Source organism: Amborella trichopoda, chromosome 13 (genome assembly GCF_054954075.1).
Source record: "Amborella trichopoda isolate Santa Cruz 75 chromosome 13, AtrichopodaSantaCruz75HAP2 v2.0, whole genome shotgun sequence".
Taxonomy (NCBI): Eukaryota; Viridiplantae; Streptophyta; class Magnoliopsida; order Amborellales; family Amborellaceae; genus Amborella; species Amborella trichopoda.
In genome coordinates, this window is record NC_142348.1 from 6,397,968 (window position 1) to 6,417,284 (window position 19,317).

Below are 19,317 nucleotides of genomic sequence, written 5' to 3' on the forward strand. Positions count from 1 at the left end.
CTTTTGTCTTGCTCTCTCCCACCTTTATTTGCTTTGCTTCCAAAATTCCATAAAAAGAAAAGATTTATTGATACAGCACGGCGACCATCAACCTATGGTCACTAGTCCAAAATTAGATTTTTATATTTAGCTAGCACACCAAAAAAAAAAAAAAAGTCAGGTGCATTGTTTGATCTGCGGACTTTTAGAGCTTTATCACCCGTCGATGAGGTTCATATGTTCGAAAATATAAGTGAAATTGACAGAAATCTCATTTTATTATCCGGATATAGAAACAGATTCTGCATATTATCCGTGTACTCTTTTCATTTTCTCAATGAAATATTGGTTAACTGTGTCAAAAAAAAACTATATGTTATATTTCACTATGAAATCCAATTCTTTAGAGTGCATAAAGTAGATTTTCCAATTCATCCGATTAAGTTCAGATTTGGAGAACATGTAATTCTAATCATCATGCATTTGTAAACAAATATAAAAGAATAGAGAAAATTACTTATATATCTTTTTTTTCTTTTTTTCTTTTTTATAATATCTCCTAAAAGCTTCACCTATTATTTCATACTGGCTGGACCGCATTTCTACAATATGGGGTCTCAAGGTATAAAGCATCCATCTTAAAGATTGAAGCAAATAGGAGGTCCATGTAAAAACAATTGAAGCTAACTATTCAATTGTTTTCTTCATAAAATCATTATTTTTATTTCTTAAAATTTATTTATTTATTTATATTCATGATCTCAATGTCATTTCTACATGGATTCATATAAATCGTGTCCATACTTGAAATCCCTTCAATATCAAGCCTATAAAGCTGGCCCAGAGATTCCTGGTGTATGCAAATTTTCAATTTATGGCTGTTAGTTTGAGCATTATATTGTTATTCTGCACACTGTTTGTCGGTTTGTTTAAAGGACAGGAGTTGATGGAATCAAATAGAATGACTTTAATGGGTGGAAGGTTTTTACAATCCTATGGAAAGATCTCAGTGAATAATCTATTGTTATTATGCACTCTATTTGTCGATTTGTTTAAAGGATAGTAATCGATGGAATCAAATAGAATGACTTTAATAGGTGGATTATTATTATTATTTTACAATCTTTTGGAATGATCTCAGTGAATAATCAATAATACCCTTTTCTTCTATGTTTTTCATATCTTAATTTGAACTTTTTTAGCTCAATCAACCCTTTAAAAGGACTTGTGTAATCTAGCCGAAGTATATAAATTTTTTTTTTTTTTTCAATTCTTTTTCTTTTCTTTATGGCCTAGATCACTAACAAGTAGTACTTTTTCAATATAATAATTTTAAATAAAAAATAAAATAAAATAATACAATAGGATCTCAAAAACTTGAAGTCATTCAAAAATCTTTCTTTCAATAACAAAAAAAAGACACAATCTATTTTTGGGAATAAAAGACATAATAAATAAACATGCAAGAAATAAAAGAGGGTGCTGGAGATTACCTCAACCGGGTTTCTTACATCCCACACCGAGTCACCACCTCCGATGGCACGAGATCTAATGATCAACCTTCAATCTCAACGGGGAAAGAAAGTTTGGACAACCCACACCAATAGAACATGAACCCCTTAATCACAAATCTCAAACCCTTAAGTGAACCCCCTTGATAACCTAGTTCGAGAGAGATACTTCTCTTTCTACTACAACCCTACGAACCTTAACCCCAATGTGAGATAAGAGACACCATGAGAGAGGAACTATAAGATGATAGAGAGGGGCGTACACCCCTTGGACCTTTCAAGAGAGAGAGAAAAATGTTTTAAAGAGAGAGAGAAATAATGCAGAGTGGGGCATGCCCCATTTTGGAGTTTTAAGAAGAGAGATGAAAAGTTATTAGGTGTAGATATTTGGGTAAGGATCAGCCTATTTTTATAGTGCTTGAACAAGATTAGGGTTTGTTAGTGTTGCCCTTTGCTTGTCACTCATATGAGATTGAATATCCACCATTGATCATAGGTGACTTGTGGCGTGAAAGATATGAGTTCTCCATTCATATTGTCTAAGTATAAATATCCACGAGGGCAGTCTATGTCCAATTGCAAACTATGAACCACACATGCTTTCTCAAACCGACCCAGTTTTGCCCATTACTCATAGTCCATGCAGGGGATCATTAGTAGATCACCAAAGTCTAGCCAAAGGACAAGGGGTTGCAGTCCCAATCCCTCTTGGAGACAACCCAAGGTCATCCGGCCTAATGCAATTCATTACTCGATGGTGCACAGGTGTATCTCTCGCATATGAACACGCTTCACTGTGAAAGGTGGTTCGTTTTCTCGAAAATGGCGATCAATGTGTATATCGTGTGATGATATAAATGATGAGGCTTTGGCCCTGTTTCTGAATGCTTCCATCACACACAGGGGTCATACAGTCTCTTAGCTCACTCTTCAGGGCATACTTCGACCTTATCAATGGATAACTCATCTAACCATCATCGGTTTGTTTCTCTATTCCCAAGTAACATGGGTTTTTCCCAACCAGACTGACATAGTACGTTAAGCACAGTCCAGTATCAATAAACATCGTTTGCTTAGTATGGTCTACACGGGACCACACTCCCACTAAGTTCATGTTCATTCTTTTACAAGCACTCATAAGGCCTTTAATGGCCACACACACCCAACAACTATGGCGGATATTTTTATCTATCCTTTTGTTTATGATTTTTTGCTTGTGGCATCAATGATTCCTGGGACACATGGCCTAATTTTTAGGTAAAGTAGAAATGCTTCACTTTTTCTGGCAAAATTTATTCGAGACGAGGATGATATCAAGTTATAGCTTTGATCTCCTTTCTCTTGGGATTATCTGTAATAAGTAAATATTGAAAGAGCACATAGAGCATGTAAGACATGCTATTTGCTTCTTCTTCTTTTTTTCCCTTGGTTGTTATTTTTTTCTCCCTTTCTCCCTGAATTTTTCATTGAGGTTAATTTTTATTAGTGCGGTTGTGATACTGAAGTGTCAAAATTTTTATCGGGGCATCTAGAAAAGCCACCAATGAGTTTTGGTTAGTTTTAATTATGTTTGTTTTATGATAGAAATTATTTTAGAATTATTATTTGAATTTTTATGAGTCATTTGATATTTTATTTATAATTTTTTTGGACTTATAAAAATGAAGATATTGATTTTACAAAATTATAAAATTCAAATAATGTTTTAGATTTTTTTTTTTTGATAATTTAAAATTATATAAAATATCATGGAGGGGCTCGTAGTGCACATGGGCCCACCATGTGTCAAGTGGGTGGGGCCCACATGTGCCACACATGGGTGGCACTCCCCACCCATTGGATTCTTTCTTGGAGTTTAAGTTATTTCATGTTTTGGTAATATTATGTTATGACATGTGGTCAAATAAGATATGAAATATTTTGACCATATATTGACCAAATATTGAAAGTATATATTGATTTGATATATCTTTGGAATATTTTGTGAAAGATTATAGAATGCATAATATTTTAATTAGATTTAATTTATCGAATTTCTATTGATGGGAATATGGTTAAGGAAAGGGGGATAGTGGTCCATGCACCTTCCATAATGTTGATGGCCCATCTATAGAATGGATGGCTCAGATCTCTCACCCCACAAGTCACCCTTGATCGACGGTCTATGTTGAATCTCACAAGAAGAGGCAAGCTAAGAAAAACCCTAAGAAACCCTAATCTTATTCAAGCCTATAAAAAAGGAATTGTCTCTACCCAAAATCTCTACACCTTATCTTTCTATCTCTCTCTTGAGAAAGTTTATCTCTCTCATGTTTGATCTCTCTCTCCAACATTGTGAAAGAACCTAAAGGTTTAGGTTATGGAGTTCTTCTCTCCTATCTCTCAAATATGAATTTATGGCTAAGGGTTTTAAGGTTTAGACAAAAGAGAATCCATCTCTCTCAAACTAGGTTGCTAAGAGAATTCACCTAGGGTTTGAGTTTGTGATCAAAGGGGTTCATATTCCATTGGTGTGGCTTTGCCAAAATTTTCTTTTTCGGATCGAGATTGAAGCTAGACTGTTGATCCCGCACCATCAGATGGTGGTGACTCGGTGTGGGGTATAATAAGCCCGATTGAGGAAATCTCCGGCACTCTTCCTTTTGTTTCTTACAATCTTATCTTTTATTCTTAAGCATAGTGTATAGTTGCTTCATTGGCATCAAGTTATTAAGATCTTGGTTTTATTGTTACGTTGATTTTGAAATTTATCTTATTATAATAAAGACCACATGCAAGTGATCACATAGGTCTTTCTTTCATTGGTATCAGAGCTATTGATACTTGATATCATTAGTTATTTTTTCTCTTTATTGAATTTAGATCAAGTTGGGAATGAGATATAAGAAAGATAATGACCTTTGTGGTAAAGAAATACACCTACGGTTAAGAATTATTGAAATATTCTAGCACCGAAAAGGCACTCTGCATAATGAGTATTCTGGGCTATTTCGGAGTAGTGATATGAAGAATATAATGAGGTATTTTTTTATTACATACTTTAGTGATATTTTGTGTCTTTAAGAGTAGGATCTACCTACAACTTTTCAATGGGAGATCCTAAGGGAATTGAGAGTTATGGGCTCAACAATGAAGGGTGTCAGTTTTGACCATGCAAAATTAAGGAACTGTCCATTGAGTTCTATGATTTTTCTCACCAATCATATGATTTTATTTCTAGCTAAAATTAGACTGTCACTCACAAAATTGAGTTTACTTTTAAGAAAAAAATGTTTCATCAATAAATTCCTTGTGGTTTGAAAGATAAAGTCAATTTATTAAAGGGTATGCCAGTGTTGTTTTTTGCAGCGAGAATTATTTCCATGACTTGGAAGTCATGATTTTATTTCTATACTTAACATCATGTTTTATAGTCCACACTAAATTTTTACTTCCATTCTGAGTCTATTTTCTAATAAAATTTATTTGAAAGAAAAATATCTATGGGAAGAGAGGAATAAAAATTTTAGATTGAAAAGAGGTCATTCTAAATTTTCTATAATTTGGTATGTCCTTCATTGAAGATATGAATACCTATATTTATCAAGCCTACTTAACATAGTAATATAAGTCTTGTAAAAATATATGTATTCCTATTATGTGTCTAATTTCAAACAAAAATTGGTTTGAAAGGGAAACTTCATGATGGTATAGAGAAAAGACAATTTTACTAGATAGTGTTCATCTTGGAATTCTACAGTATGATTTATTTTATGACATAAATGTCACTTATTTATTTTTCTGAAGAAAAGTATTATTTGGGATTCAAACTATGATGTTATGATTTAGTTTTGAGTCTAGTTTTCAACACAAAATATTTCATGAAGAAATTCTTTGAGGATTGAGAGAAACAATTTTTTTATTGAGAGGTTCTCAACCTGATTTTCAACTGAAAAATTTCCATTGTGACGTAAATGTCACTGAAATAAATATTCACTAAATTGTATGATTTAGGGATGAAACTAAGCACTATTTTATATTTTTTTAGTCTATTTCAATACTCAAAAGGATTCGACGATTAACTCTTTATGAGTTGAGAGATATCATATTTTTATCATGGGATCCTCAAGTTCTATACTGTAATAAATTAAAAGATGTGACATGTTAAGGCACATCCTTGAATTCCCAATTATGAAGACCTTTAATAATCATTTCAAAAGGTTTTATAGTGTGTCATGAGTATGATTTATTATAGTACAACTTCAGAGAAACGTAATATACAGTTAGCAAGATAAGACACTCTATGTGAAGAGTATTCGATCTAAAAATAGCAGAAAGAAGAAGAAACACAATACCTATAAAAGCATCTTGGTTTCTTTTAAATAAAGGGATATATAGAAAGACTTGGTGGTAGCATAGAAATGCTAAATATCAGTTGGAGATCGAAATTGTGATATTTGAAATAATGGGATGAAGAAGAGATTTTATTCACGGTGTAAGACAGGAGAATCCAAGTGTCGAAGAGATGGACACTTCGTGACATGTGGAACCAATGACCAATATATTCTCCAACAGTTGCATGCACTTCCAAGATCACAAAAGCTTGTGAAACAAGTAAAAACGATGAATCAAGAAAGCACAGGTACCACACTACGTGGTTTTGAGGTATGAAATCTATCCCACATTACATGGTACGGTCATATAGGGAAAGAGGATTCAATAAATTTGATTAATGTGCTTTGGTTAATATTTTGGCCAATTGTTTTATGAATATGTATGGAGTATATGGACATTAAGTGATAAGTGCTAACAAATTTGAAAGTGCCGATTTTGAATACCTTGTGTTTTTTGTGCCTCCTTGTGCTTGAGTATGAACTACTTAAGGTAGTGATACACATGGAGATGTGATTTGATCAAGGGTTTTGAACCCTAAGGATGAAACATGAGAGATGGGTGTGGCTCATTCAAATATGTAAGCACAAAGGGAGTGTTCTGATGGAACTTGATCTTGGTGACCACCCTCTCAATAATGTGTATAATATGATGTGTTGCATGTGATGATGATCTCTTGATAAATTCTTCATAATTGCCAAAAAACGAAGTATTTTTTCAAGGCTTTAATAGACATTATTGGTCGTGCTTTATTTTGGATAAAATTATAATATGGTATGTATGATTTGTTTTTGTGGCCATGAACTTGACTTGGTAGGAAATTAAAGGTGAGTGCGGTAAAATGATTTATCAATGCTAAGCATGTAATTTAAAATTAAATTAGATGATTTGAAAAAAGCCTAAGTCTATGAATATGGTTTTAAGAAAACCACATAGTCTTGCAAGGTCTATTAAGTCTTTATGAAAATCATTTTACATTGTCATACATTGTATAACTATTGCTTGTGAATGCACCAAGTCAATTTCTTTTTATTATTATTAAAAAGAAAAACACTATGTCTTGAAGGTATCTATAAAAGTGAGAGAAAAACTATCATGCATTTTTTAAAAAAAATATATATATGCCTTGACCCATGTTTCTAGTTATTTAGAACCCTCGATTACCTAAGATTTTGAACCATAGGGAATGTCGTAGGAATGCCATCATGTTGGGCTTCCCTGACACATATTGTGTTGATTAGATAATTTGGTTTGTATGAATTTACTACAAAGATGTCTAGTGTAGTTGAACCTTTGTGGTTCATGAAGATTTTTGCATATTATGAAATCAACGGTTATTGAATTACATATTGCATGAGACTTGATATGCTACCTCATGATATATGTATAAGAATGTTAAGAATGTATATGTTGTATGTGTAATAATTGAGTGGGAACTGCTACAGTCCCATGTTTTTTTAGCTGCTTGGATATTGAGATATGCAGGTGCAAGCTATCTCACAGATCCAAATGATACGAAGTCTACATCTAGATATGTATTCATGCTGAAGGGGGTACGATTTCTTGGAAATCAAAGAAACAGGATATGACGAAATTGTCCACAATGAAGGCAGAGTACGTGGCGTGCTGTTTGGTGATCGAGGAGGCCGTATGGATTAAGAAATTTCTTAATCGACTTGGCTTTCACCTTGTGCGTTGTGAGGCAGTAAGAATTTTCTGCGACAGCACGGTAACGATATGCGTGTCAAAGGAGCCACGATTCCATAAGAACTCCAAGCATATAAAACCATGTTTTTATCACCTGAGGAATAAGGTGAGATTGAGAAAGATCGAGATCCAGATAAACTAAATATTCTAGTGGGAGCACCTGTTAATATTTGACATGCCAAATGGAACAATAGAGTATAATGTTGTTCACCCATAGAACCCAAATGTTTGGTGCTCGTTGTATGGCTATAAAAGGGAGCAACTTATTTGAAGAACTCTTTTGAGCCCATGAACATACGACCCCATGTGATGAGGGTACGTGATGGTATTTTGCGACAACAGGTCCATGATTCGTGATGCGATGTGAAAGATGAGCTACGACCATTTTTTGGATAAGATCCGAGCAGTAAAGAGAAAAATGTGTTGCCTCTATAAATCCTTTTGTGAAAGGATTGATGGCGAAAGTCATGATTAATGTATTGAGAGAATAAGTAAAAATGCTTGAGAGAGATTGTAATTGGGAGAGAGAGATATAGGAATGAGAAAAAGTGAGACAGAGAGAATGTAAGACCTCCAAAGGCCAAGTGGGAGATGTTGGGTTCAAGCGCACTTACACGGTGTCGGAGTGCGTCATTTGCTGTCGGAGAACGCATACATAGTGCTGGAGCGCTCTGACTCTAGATTCCACTACCGGAGTGCACTTACACAGTGTTGGAGCGTTGTGACTCCAAATTCTACTACCAAAGAGCACTTACACAGTGCCAAAGCATATGATCCACTGTCAGAGCGCACATAGACAATGCTGAAACGTTGTGACTCCAAAGTATTGCACTACCGGAGCGCACTTATGCAATGTCGGAGCACACATACACAGTGCCGGAGCACTGTGACTCTAGATTCCACTACTAAAGCGTACTTACACAGTGCCGAAGTGCATGATCCGCTGCCAGAGAGCACATAGACAGTGCCAAAGCGCAATGACTCCAGAGTGTTGCACTGCCGGAGCGCTGTGACTCCAGAGTGCTCCACTGCCGGAGCATTGTGACATAGTGTCGAAGCGCATTTACACAGAGGAGAGAGAGGCATGGGTAAGATAAAAGTAAGGGAGGGTAGTTTAGGTATTTTTTTATTGATATTTGCATAGAAAGTATATTTTTGGGAAGAAAAAACGAGAGAAAAAGTTATGTTGGGGGTAAGTTGCATAGAAAGTGTAGTAGTCTTCGAGTTTTTTTGTAATTTTTCCAAAAGATAATCCTATGCAATAATTAAATTACATTTTAGATTGTAGGAATTTCACGAACAATTGACATATGTGTAGTTATTTTTCTTTACCAACCCACCTTTAGTAAAGAGAAGTTCATATTCTTGGGATTTTAGAAGAACCATGCTTGCAATAAATCACGAGCTAGATCGATATGGGGTTGGCACTGCATACCATTTCAGAGAGGTTGAAGTTCTTGATGATGCTCCTCAATCTTATATTTGTTGGTGAACATGGCCGAGAGTGAAGGAGTCAGTGAAAACCGACTGCAGTTCACTATAAGGATATCAACATCTTTAAGCATGTTCCCCGTGCGTCTAAATAATGCTTCAATGGCAAAAACAATACCGAGCTCAGCTTCAGCTCGGGCATTTGCCATGGTCAGTTCGGTGGTGTACCAGGAAGCACGCATGTCATTTCCCCCAAACCAGAGTGCTCCAGAATTCGAACCTGAAATCCAATACTTTTTATATCAAAGGAGGGCAAGAGTCTAGTAGAAGCCAGAGATTGATAATCTACAAGGGTCTGGTGGCTTAAAACATGTGTAACCAACCAAGTAAATGTTGAAATTTTACATACGCTTTGATACCATGTTGAAATTTTATGGATAAGGCTTTGATATCATGTTGCAAGTTTTTGGATTAGGTACTGATACAATTGATAATTGAAAGCACGCACTCACTTTTTTTCTTGGAGAGATAAACACAAACACATTCATAGGTTAAGTACAATTACATATTAGTTGCCTCCATAAGTTGCTTATATCTACAACCACATGCACATATCACTTCAATACATGGAGCCCATATATATAGGCGTTTACAACAAAACCACTCACTACCAACGTGTTAGATAACTACCCATTACCTACGTGAAGAGAGATAACTTCCCACTATCTTAACTACCCCACATTCCTATTATTATGCATCATCTTTAACACTCCCTTGATGCAAAATTTCATCTTTTTCAATAGATGGAATATTTTTTAACATCAATCTTAGAGATGAATATTAGATAGACAAAGGACCACATGGTAATAGGTGTGTCGGCTTACTCACCAAAACGGTGTACTTTTCTATTATACTTTTTCTTATCCATTTACAATGGTACAATTGTTTTATGCGGGTTGGACCGCATTTCTACAATATGCGGTCTAGTATAAAGCATCCATCTTAAAGATGGATACAAAATAGGTAGTCCATCCAACTAACGATCCAAATGTTTTTTTAATATAATTATTATTTTTATTTTTCAATTTTATTTACTTTTTCATTTTAAAGATTATATATCATCTATAAATTAAAATCAAATTATATTTAAAAATATATTTATTGCCAAGCTCGCATTTCTACAATATGCGGGCTGGCCACATAGAAACCGTGTCCTTTACAGCATCACATTTCTCTGTCAATTTCATACCCAGCGCCTGTGTATTCCTACCAAAAAGCCCAACAAATCATTTTTCGGAACCATTTATTTTTACTCCTGCAACCCAAAAACCATTTTTCCTCAAAACAAACTACAACTGAAAAAACACATTTTGAAATCATTTTCCCCCTTGAAACAAAGAACATTTCAGGAGGGTGAGGGCCTAAAGCAAAGTTATTTTCCAACGGATAAGATAATGAATAGAGCAGATGTGGGCATAAATGAAAGCTTGTATCAGCCCCACTCTTAGCTGACTCTGACCTTCCCTTATCGATGTTGTGATATTTATACATCATTACGTTTCTTCGGTTTTTTCGGACTCTGACTCCTTCATCTCATCGGTAATAACCATTACTCACCAAGCTGTTGCCGGATCTGTTCTTCTTACACGTTTTGTCCTCTTCATTTTTGTTTTTTTGGGTAATTCAGTGGGGAAGGCATGCCCCTACCCATTTTTTCAAGTAGATAAGTAGTCAGCTTTTTGAAGTTGTTAATGAGGTGATATTAGTGATGTGAATGAAAACCACAACATCGTGACTAGAGTGTGGGGATGCTACTACAATGACCCAACCCCTTCCCCGTTTTGTCCTCCTTCTTCCCCACCTTATTTTGCTTTACATCCAAAACTGCAAGGAAAAGATGTACGATTCTTGTAAAACAAGTACAAATGTCCTCTGTGACAACTATGCAAATCTGCACCATTAACTCGTCCAGCAGTTTACATAGAGTGCACCCTATGGAAAATATATATTTTTAATCTCTAATTACTCTACCAAGAGTATCTGATTATTATGAGTACAGAGGTAGGGTCGGGTTTAAGTGCGTCGAGGGCATCTGTCATCGTGTGCCCATCCTCCCATAATACATCTTTCAATTGGATTTTGGATCTAATTGTACCTATGAAAGGGATTTTGTTGTAGGTGAAATCGATTTTGGATTTACCCACCTAAGGAAATCCGCATGTGGGATTTGGGATTGGGAGTTTCCTAACGAAAATAAAAATCTAAAAAGATTAGGACTCTTGGTATATCTCTTAGTTTGCAGAAATATATCACATTTATGGGAAGTTTCCTATTTAGTGTCGACTCTTAACCTTATATATATGGGATGAAAGTTGAAAGAATATGTGTGCCTAGTCGCATCACCACAGGGGAAATGTGGCTTCCTCTAAAGAGAGAGACGTGGCCTTCTCTGCATCAGATTCAAGGCTTCCCTTAGAGAGAAGTATCCTTACAAGTGCTATCAGAACACATGGTTTAATACAAGGCTAGTGTTTGTGCATTCGGTTGAAGAACTCTTGTTTTTGAGATATATGTCACATCTATGAGAAGTTTCCTATTTAGTGTGGATTCCTAAAATTATATATATGGGATGAAAATTGTACCTTATTCGAGTCACCATATGGGAAATGTGGTTTCCTCTAAAAAAAGAAATTGTGAATGTGACAATCATTGTGATACAAGAATCATGATCTGATGAGCATCCACAAGATCTTGGTATTCAGCATGATCTTCACAATTTTTATCAAGAATTTGAAAAACAAAATCACAATTTAGCTTGAGATCCCAGTGTTTTACTTAAAGATAAACACAAAGTATTTTAAGAATCGGTTTATTGAAGAAAAGGTGTCGAGGTGCATGGTAGGAGTACATAAATTAATCAATTGGCTTCAAACTCGAGGTCGAGCTTCTCCCAGCCCTAGAAAAATAATACAAATAAAAATTGAACTTATCAAAATTTAGTGTGTTGGACTAAGTTAAGTGGGAGAATTTTAGTGTGTGCACTTTTTAATAATAGGGTAGCAATTGGATTGGTTAATTTTAAAAAGATAAATCTTAAGTTTGGCATGAGTTGTTTTTTTATGATGCTTTTTGTAGAATAAATTAGGAACTAATCTTTTAAGAAGGATTTGAGAAGACTTATAGAGATTCACATTAGAGAAAATAAGGAGATAAGGATGAGACATGAAGCCTTCATGTGAGAGAAAATAGGGAGATAGAGATGTATGTGACTTTGAGAGAGTGAGAGAGAGAGAGAGAGAGAGTTTATTTCTTGTGGATTGTTTGTTTATTTATTTTTCTTTTTTCTAAGTATATTTAAAGGGAAGAAATTTGTATTTATAAATGGATAATTAGATTCAACAAAGAGTTGGTATTGCGAAAAGATCTTTTAAGGCGGATTCCTTACAGACCCAAAGAGAGTTGGTATTGTGAAAATATCTTTTATTTTACTTATTTTTTCCCTCCATTCTTCCTTGCATCAGTACACCACAACAACTTCTTGGAGAGCGAGAACAACGTAGCTCTGGATGAGATCTTGGGAAACTCACGAACAAGCCTATGGAAAGAGGATACCCAAAACAAAACAAAAAAATTAGATCCCACAATCACCTGACCTACAATGGATCGCTAGTGATAGATCAGCTTGCTCTGATAAAATTGCAACGAAATAAATAGAGAAGTGAGAAAAAGAAATGGATTAACAAGGCATATACATGGTTTGACAATAGTACCTACATCACGAAGGGTAAACCACTATCTTATTCATGGTATTACTCTAATTTACCAGATATTTATTTTGTTAATTTGGAAACAAGTCCCGTTACAAATGTAATCCCACAAAAATAGGAACTCAATATTTTGTTAACCACAAGATAAAAAACTGGCTGCTATATCAGTCAACAGTCCATGTCTTGTTGTTTTTATTCACATTTTTGAGAGTCACGTGCGTGGATTCTATGTAACATATCCTACACCATCGAACCTTACCAGAAATAGAGGATACTGTTCCTACCCTTCCATAAACTTACTATAACTTCTAGAGCTTGAGCTTGAGCTTGGACTTGGAAACCTCCGGGATATTGGTCGATGCAATCCGCCCATGGATCGTCAGCCTCCACTTCGATGCATCTGTTGCACTTCCAAACCGCACTATTGCCTCCCTCCCTCCCTCCCTCCCTCCCTAATGCAATTTGCTTGCCTTTTTTTCATCCTCCCTCCCTCCCTAATGCAATTTGCTTGCCTTTTTTTCATCCTCCCTCCCTAAAGCAATTTGCCTTTTTTTTCATCCTCCCTCCCTCCCTAAAGCAATTTGCCTTTTTTTTCATCCTCCCTCCCTCCCTAATGCAATTTGCCTTTTTTTCATCCTCCCTCCCTCCCTTTAGCCTCAATGTAACTCATCTCATACCACAAACTACTCGATGATGTTATTTCCAAACCTATGAAGTTTTCATCCTCGATGCCTCAACATGCTCAGAAGGGAGACAACTGCAAATTCATCAATCACTGCTCTCCCTCCAGCGTGTATACAGAAATGCTCAAAAGCTTGTTTAAAATCAGGAATATAAGGCTTCAACTTCAGCTTAAATATCTTCCGAGCAATTAGAGAGACGAGGAAGAGAAGTTGTTCAGAAGCCGGCAAAACGAGGGGTCCCATACTCCTCATATTCGATTTGAGGGCTTCACCTGCAATAACCATGAGATCTTTGGAGAGAGATATGCCGACCATTCCTTGGGCGTCCTCCTCCTGGAAGACACAGCGGTAGGCTCTATCATCAGCACCACCGTGGGTGCGCACAACATGCACCAAACGGTACTTTGTGCGGCGGGACGGCTATCGCTGCCGCAGTTCCAGAGCAGGAGGGCAGCAACCCCCATCCGGAAGAGACAGTTTGGGACGAGCATGGACCGCTTGTTGCCAGTGTACCAGTTCAGGGTGACGATTTCCGTGCTCACCACCACTGCGTACGCATTTGCATGCACCAGAATAAACACCATCAGGGTTTTAAAAATCTGTTATAATGGCACGCGTCATAAAAGGCAGGGACAAGAATTTTGAGTAATCTAGCCCAAAGAAAAAATAATTCTATGTAGGAACTGAATATCTTTTTCGGTTGCAGGACTTTCAAGAACAATTGATACATGTGTAGTTATTTTTCTATACTAACCTACCCTAAGTAAAGAGAAGTTCATATTCTTGGGATTTTAGAAGAACCGTGCCTGCAATAAATCACGAGCTAGATTGACCGAGATGAGGCTGGCACTGCATCCCATCCCAGAGAGGTTGAAGCTCTTGATGTTGCTCCTCATCTTATACTTGTTGATCACCATGGCCGAGAGAGAAGGAGACGGTGAAAATAGGCCACTATTCACTATCAAGATATCAATATCTTTAGGCTGGATCCCTTTACGTTTAAATAATGCATCCATGGCAGAGAAGATAACAAGCTCAGCCTCAGCTCGAGCATTGGCCATGCTCTGGTCCGGCGGTATGCAGTGGAGACCACGAGGCACGCACGTCATTTCCCCCAAACCGGAACGCTCCAAAACTCGAACCTGAAACTCTCGACATTGTGGATCTAAGAAGGGAATGAGTCTAGCGTGGTTTAGGATGGTAGACAATGGTACTCTGCAACTCTCTGGTGGCTTATAACATGTGTAATCAACCAAGTAAATGGGGCGTGGCTTGGAGATAAAGTAGAGACTGGCCAAACAATGAAAAGAGACCAACACAGTATTTGGATGAGGCCTAAGTGGAGAGAGTGGCACTGGCGAAGGATCTCCTCCAGACCCATGCATAAAAGCTCAACGGCAGCTGCTGCCATTATAGGGACCAAGACAAAGGTGAGAAGGTGGTTAACAAGGTACTGGTAACCAAGTTTCACATATTTTAGCTTAACTAAGCTCTGGAAAGTAGGGAGGCAGGCATGGCTGATTTCCCTTTGTGTTTGTGGGATTCCCTCTGGTTTTTCCGGCAATTGTGCCGGACAACACTGGTTTTCCAGTGTTTTTGTGATTCGTTTTTGCTCTTTAAAGGGGAAGAGTTATGATGGGGACAAAAATGAAGGCTTGTGTCAGCACCGAAAACTGGTAGTTCACCTCCACTTCTCTACTTGATGTTATTATCACACATAGTATCATTCAGCTAGACTTTTCAAAAATAAGGGGCAAAACGACTTTTATTGCCTACAAAAGTGTTTCTTGTTGAAATCTATAGACCTTTTTTTCGTTCATCTAAAATTTTTATTTTTATCTAGAAAAAGTATCCAATGAGACCATTTACTTTGGTGGTCATAATTAAACTTGACAATTGAATATGAAATTAGATGACAGTATTGGATATGAAATTAGATGGTTGTATTTATTTTAATGACCAAGCTCAAACTCTAAAAGAAATTCTCTAGAACTTTTTGACATGCTCAAGCTATTAGATTTCACATCAGGTGATTATCTGTAATTGTGACTTCTTTGTATCAAAGGTATATAGTCTCATTGTATACAATCTCATCTATCGGCATTTACGTTTTCAAAATACGGTTCAAAAGAACTTTCGTTTGAAAATGTAAATATTGCTGATGACATTGTATGGGGCATAAATGAAAGCTTGTATAGCACCAAAAACTGGTAGCTCAGCTCCCCTCTTCTCGACTTTTCTAATTGTAATTATTATATTGTCATTTTTTTTTTTTTTTTTTGGAATACTAACGGTAATTTCATTGAGAGAATGAGAAATATGACCTACCAAAAGGTCACAAAAATCAGTTTATTATAGTATCATTTCATGTCAGTTTATTATAGTATCATTTCATGTCCCCTTGATGGGACTCCCACTCTTTCCTCCCCTCCTTTATCGCTCACCAATTTTTGGCCGGGTCTTGGACTGACATCCTTTGTTCTTCACTTTTTGTCTTGATCTCTCCCACCTTCGCTTTGCTTCCAAAATTACATGAAAACAAAAGATTTATTGTTACGGCAAGGCCAACGTCAACTTATGGCACTAATCCAAAATTAGATTTTTACATTTAGCTAGTACGCCAAAAAAAAAAAAAATTGGTTAGGTGGATTGTTTGATCTGCGGACTTTTAGATCCTTATCACCCGTCGATGAGGTGCATATATTCGAAAATAAAAGCCAAATTGACAGAAAAACCTCATTTTATTATCCGGATATAGAATGACTGTTTGTCGGTTTGTTTAAAGGACAGTAGTTGATGGAATCAAATGAAATGACCTTAATGGGTGGAAGGTTTTTACAATCCTTTGGAATGATCTCAGTGAATAGCACTCTGTTTGTCGATTTGTTTAAAGGATAGTAATCGATGGAATCAAATAGAATGACTTTAATGGGTGGATTATTATTTTTTACAATCTTTGGGAATGATCTCAGTGAATAATCAATAATGCCCTTTTCTTCTATGTTTTTCATATCTTATTTTGAACGTTTTTAGCTCAATCAACCTTTTAAGGATTTGTGTAATCTAGTCGGAATATATAATTTTTTTTTTTTTTCTTCATAGCCTAGATCACTCACAAGTAGTATTTTTTTAATATAATAATTTTAAATAAAAATAAAATAAAATAATACAATAAGATCTCAAGAACTTGAAGTCATTCAAAAACATTTCTTTTAATAACAAAGAAAATACACAACCTATGATTGGAAATAAAAGACATAATAAATAAATATGCAATAAATAAAAAAGGGTGTGGAAATTACTTTAACCGGGCTTCTTACATCTAACACCGAGTCACCACCTTCCGATAGTATGGGATTTTATAGTCAACCTTCAATCTCAACTGGAAAAACAAATTTGGACAAGCCACACCAATGAAACATGAACCCTTTAATCACAAATCTCAAACCCTTCGGTGAACCCCCTTGATAACCTAGTTTGAGAGATATACTTCTCTATCTACTACAACCCTATGGACCTTAACCCTAATGTGAGATCAGAGAAGATGAGAGACACCATGAGAGAGAAACCATGAGATGAGAGAGAGTGGGGGCTACCGCCCATTGGACCTTTCAAGAGAGAAAAAAAAAACTTTTTTAAGAGAGAGAAATAACGTAGAGTGGGGTGTGCCCCCTTTGGGAGTTTTTAAAGAAGAGATGGAAAGAACCTGTTTTTATAGTGCCAAAACAAGATTAAGGTTTTTTAGTATTTTCTTTGGCTTGCCCATCATGTTAGATTTAATAGAACACCTTTGATCTTGAGTTACTTATAGGGTAAGAAATATAAGCTCTCCATTCTATAAATAGACCATCAACATCCTATCGAAGGTATTAGAATCATTATCCCCCACTTCCTAAATCATTTTCCCATCAATTAATTCAAGTCAGAAATTAATATATCATTATATTATCATTTTTTATGCATAAGCCTTCTCATACATTCTAAAATAACATTCAAATTTTCCTCAATGCATAAACTTTCTAAAACAACACAAACTTAACTCTCAAACTTCATCTTTATAAATAAAGTTAGGATTTGCTTACTATTAATAAATAATTATCATAATATTTAATTATTTTGTGGTTATTATAATATTTATATTTTTGGAACATGTATTAAAATTATATTATTAATACAACTAATAGTATTTATATATATCGAAAGTTTTAATATTATAACATTAAATTAAAGCCAACCTTCAAATAGTGTCGAGAAATGTGGTTTCAATATTAAAAATCTTTGTGACATCTTTAAAATATATTTTCATATTTATTTATAAAGTTTAAATCTTAAAAAAATAGTATAGATCGACATATCTATGAAAACTTAAAAATCTTGAAAATTGACGGCCCAAAAGTGCATTACAAAATACACTATTTTCAAAACTTACAATCCATTTTGTTCTCATGTCCATGTATCTTAATGTCGAGATGATCAATTTGAAGATATATGGACTTCAAAACAACATCTTCTAGTGAAATTTTTGAGGTAGGCTTAAATTTTTTTGTTTAGAGCCTCGCTCTATCTAAACTTTTCCCTTATAAGTTATAACAATAGTGATTACTTAGTTAGTATAAGAAACTAATTAATTATATAATTTAAATAATTGTTGATAAATTACGTTGTAAAAAATAGAACAGTCGTAATAAAAATGGATTAGTCTTAAAAAATATAAAATAGTTTAGTACAATAATTTTAAGGGCACGGTTAACATGCGGCCAAACCCGCACAGGTAGACATGTGGGCTAGGCAAAAAATATATTTTTAAATATTATTTGACCCTAATTTTTAGAGAATATATATAGTCTTTAACATGGAGATCATGATATGAAAAAAAAAAAATTAAATGATTATATTAAGCGAACATTTGAACCGTTAGATGAATGCTTTATACCTGTGGACCGCATATTGTAGAGCATGAAACAATTGTTCTAATTTTAATTATGATAAACTTGTAATAAAAATATCTCACCAATTTATTTTTTAAATGCTCCAAATATAGTTATTATTATTCATATATACATACTCTTGCATTCATAATGTCAACCAAAAAATCTCAAAATAAGAGAATGCGTATTGAACAGATAATTATATTTCGATTATTGAATGCATATTTATACCCAAACGAATATAGTATCTAATTATACTTATGGGTTTGTAATATTTGTTTTATATTTAAAGAGTGCGGTTCGTATAGAGCCTAGGCTCTTAACAATCAAATTAAAGCCTACCTTCAAATAGTGTCGAAAAATATGGTTTCAATACCGAAAATATTTTTGATAGCCTTAAAATATATTTCCACCTTTATTTATAAAGTTTAAAACTTCAAAATAATGTAGATCGAGAGATATGAAAACTTGAAAATCTTGAAATTTGTAGGTCCAAAAGTGCGTTACAAAATACACTATTTCCACAACTTGAAATCCATTTTTTCATCATGTCCATGCATCTTGATATCGAGATGATGAATTTGAGGATACTTGGGCATCAAAAAACATCTTCTAGTGAAACTTTTGAGGTAAGCTCGAATTTGATTGTTTAGAGCCTTGGCTCTATATAAACTTTTCCCATATTTAAATGTTACTCTATTTATTTGTCTAACTAATAAAAGGGAAAACTTTATATAGATCCTAAGCTCTAAACAATCAAATTAGAGCCTACATCAAAATTTTCACTAGAAGAAGTTGTTTTGATCCCAAAATATCATCAATTTGATCATCTCGACATCAAGATGCATGGACATGAAAAATAAATAAATTTTAAGTTTTAAAAATAATATATCTTGTAATGCATTTTTGGAACGTAAATTTTCAAGATTTTCAAGCTTTC

The 19,317-nt window shown here is 35.0% G+C and overlaps 1 pseudogene; it reads right to left on the reverse strand.

Moving 5' to 3' along the window:
* Window positions 1-12,770: 12,770 nt before the first annotated feature.
* Window positions 12,771-15,553, reverse strand: LOC18423980 (3-ketoacyl-CoA synthase 6-like; annotated as a pseudogene).
* Window positions 15,554-19,317: the final 3,764 nt, after the last annotated feature.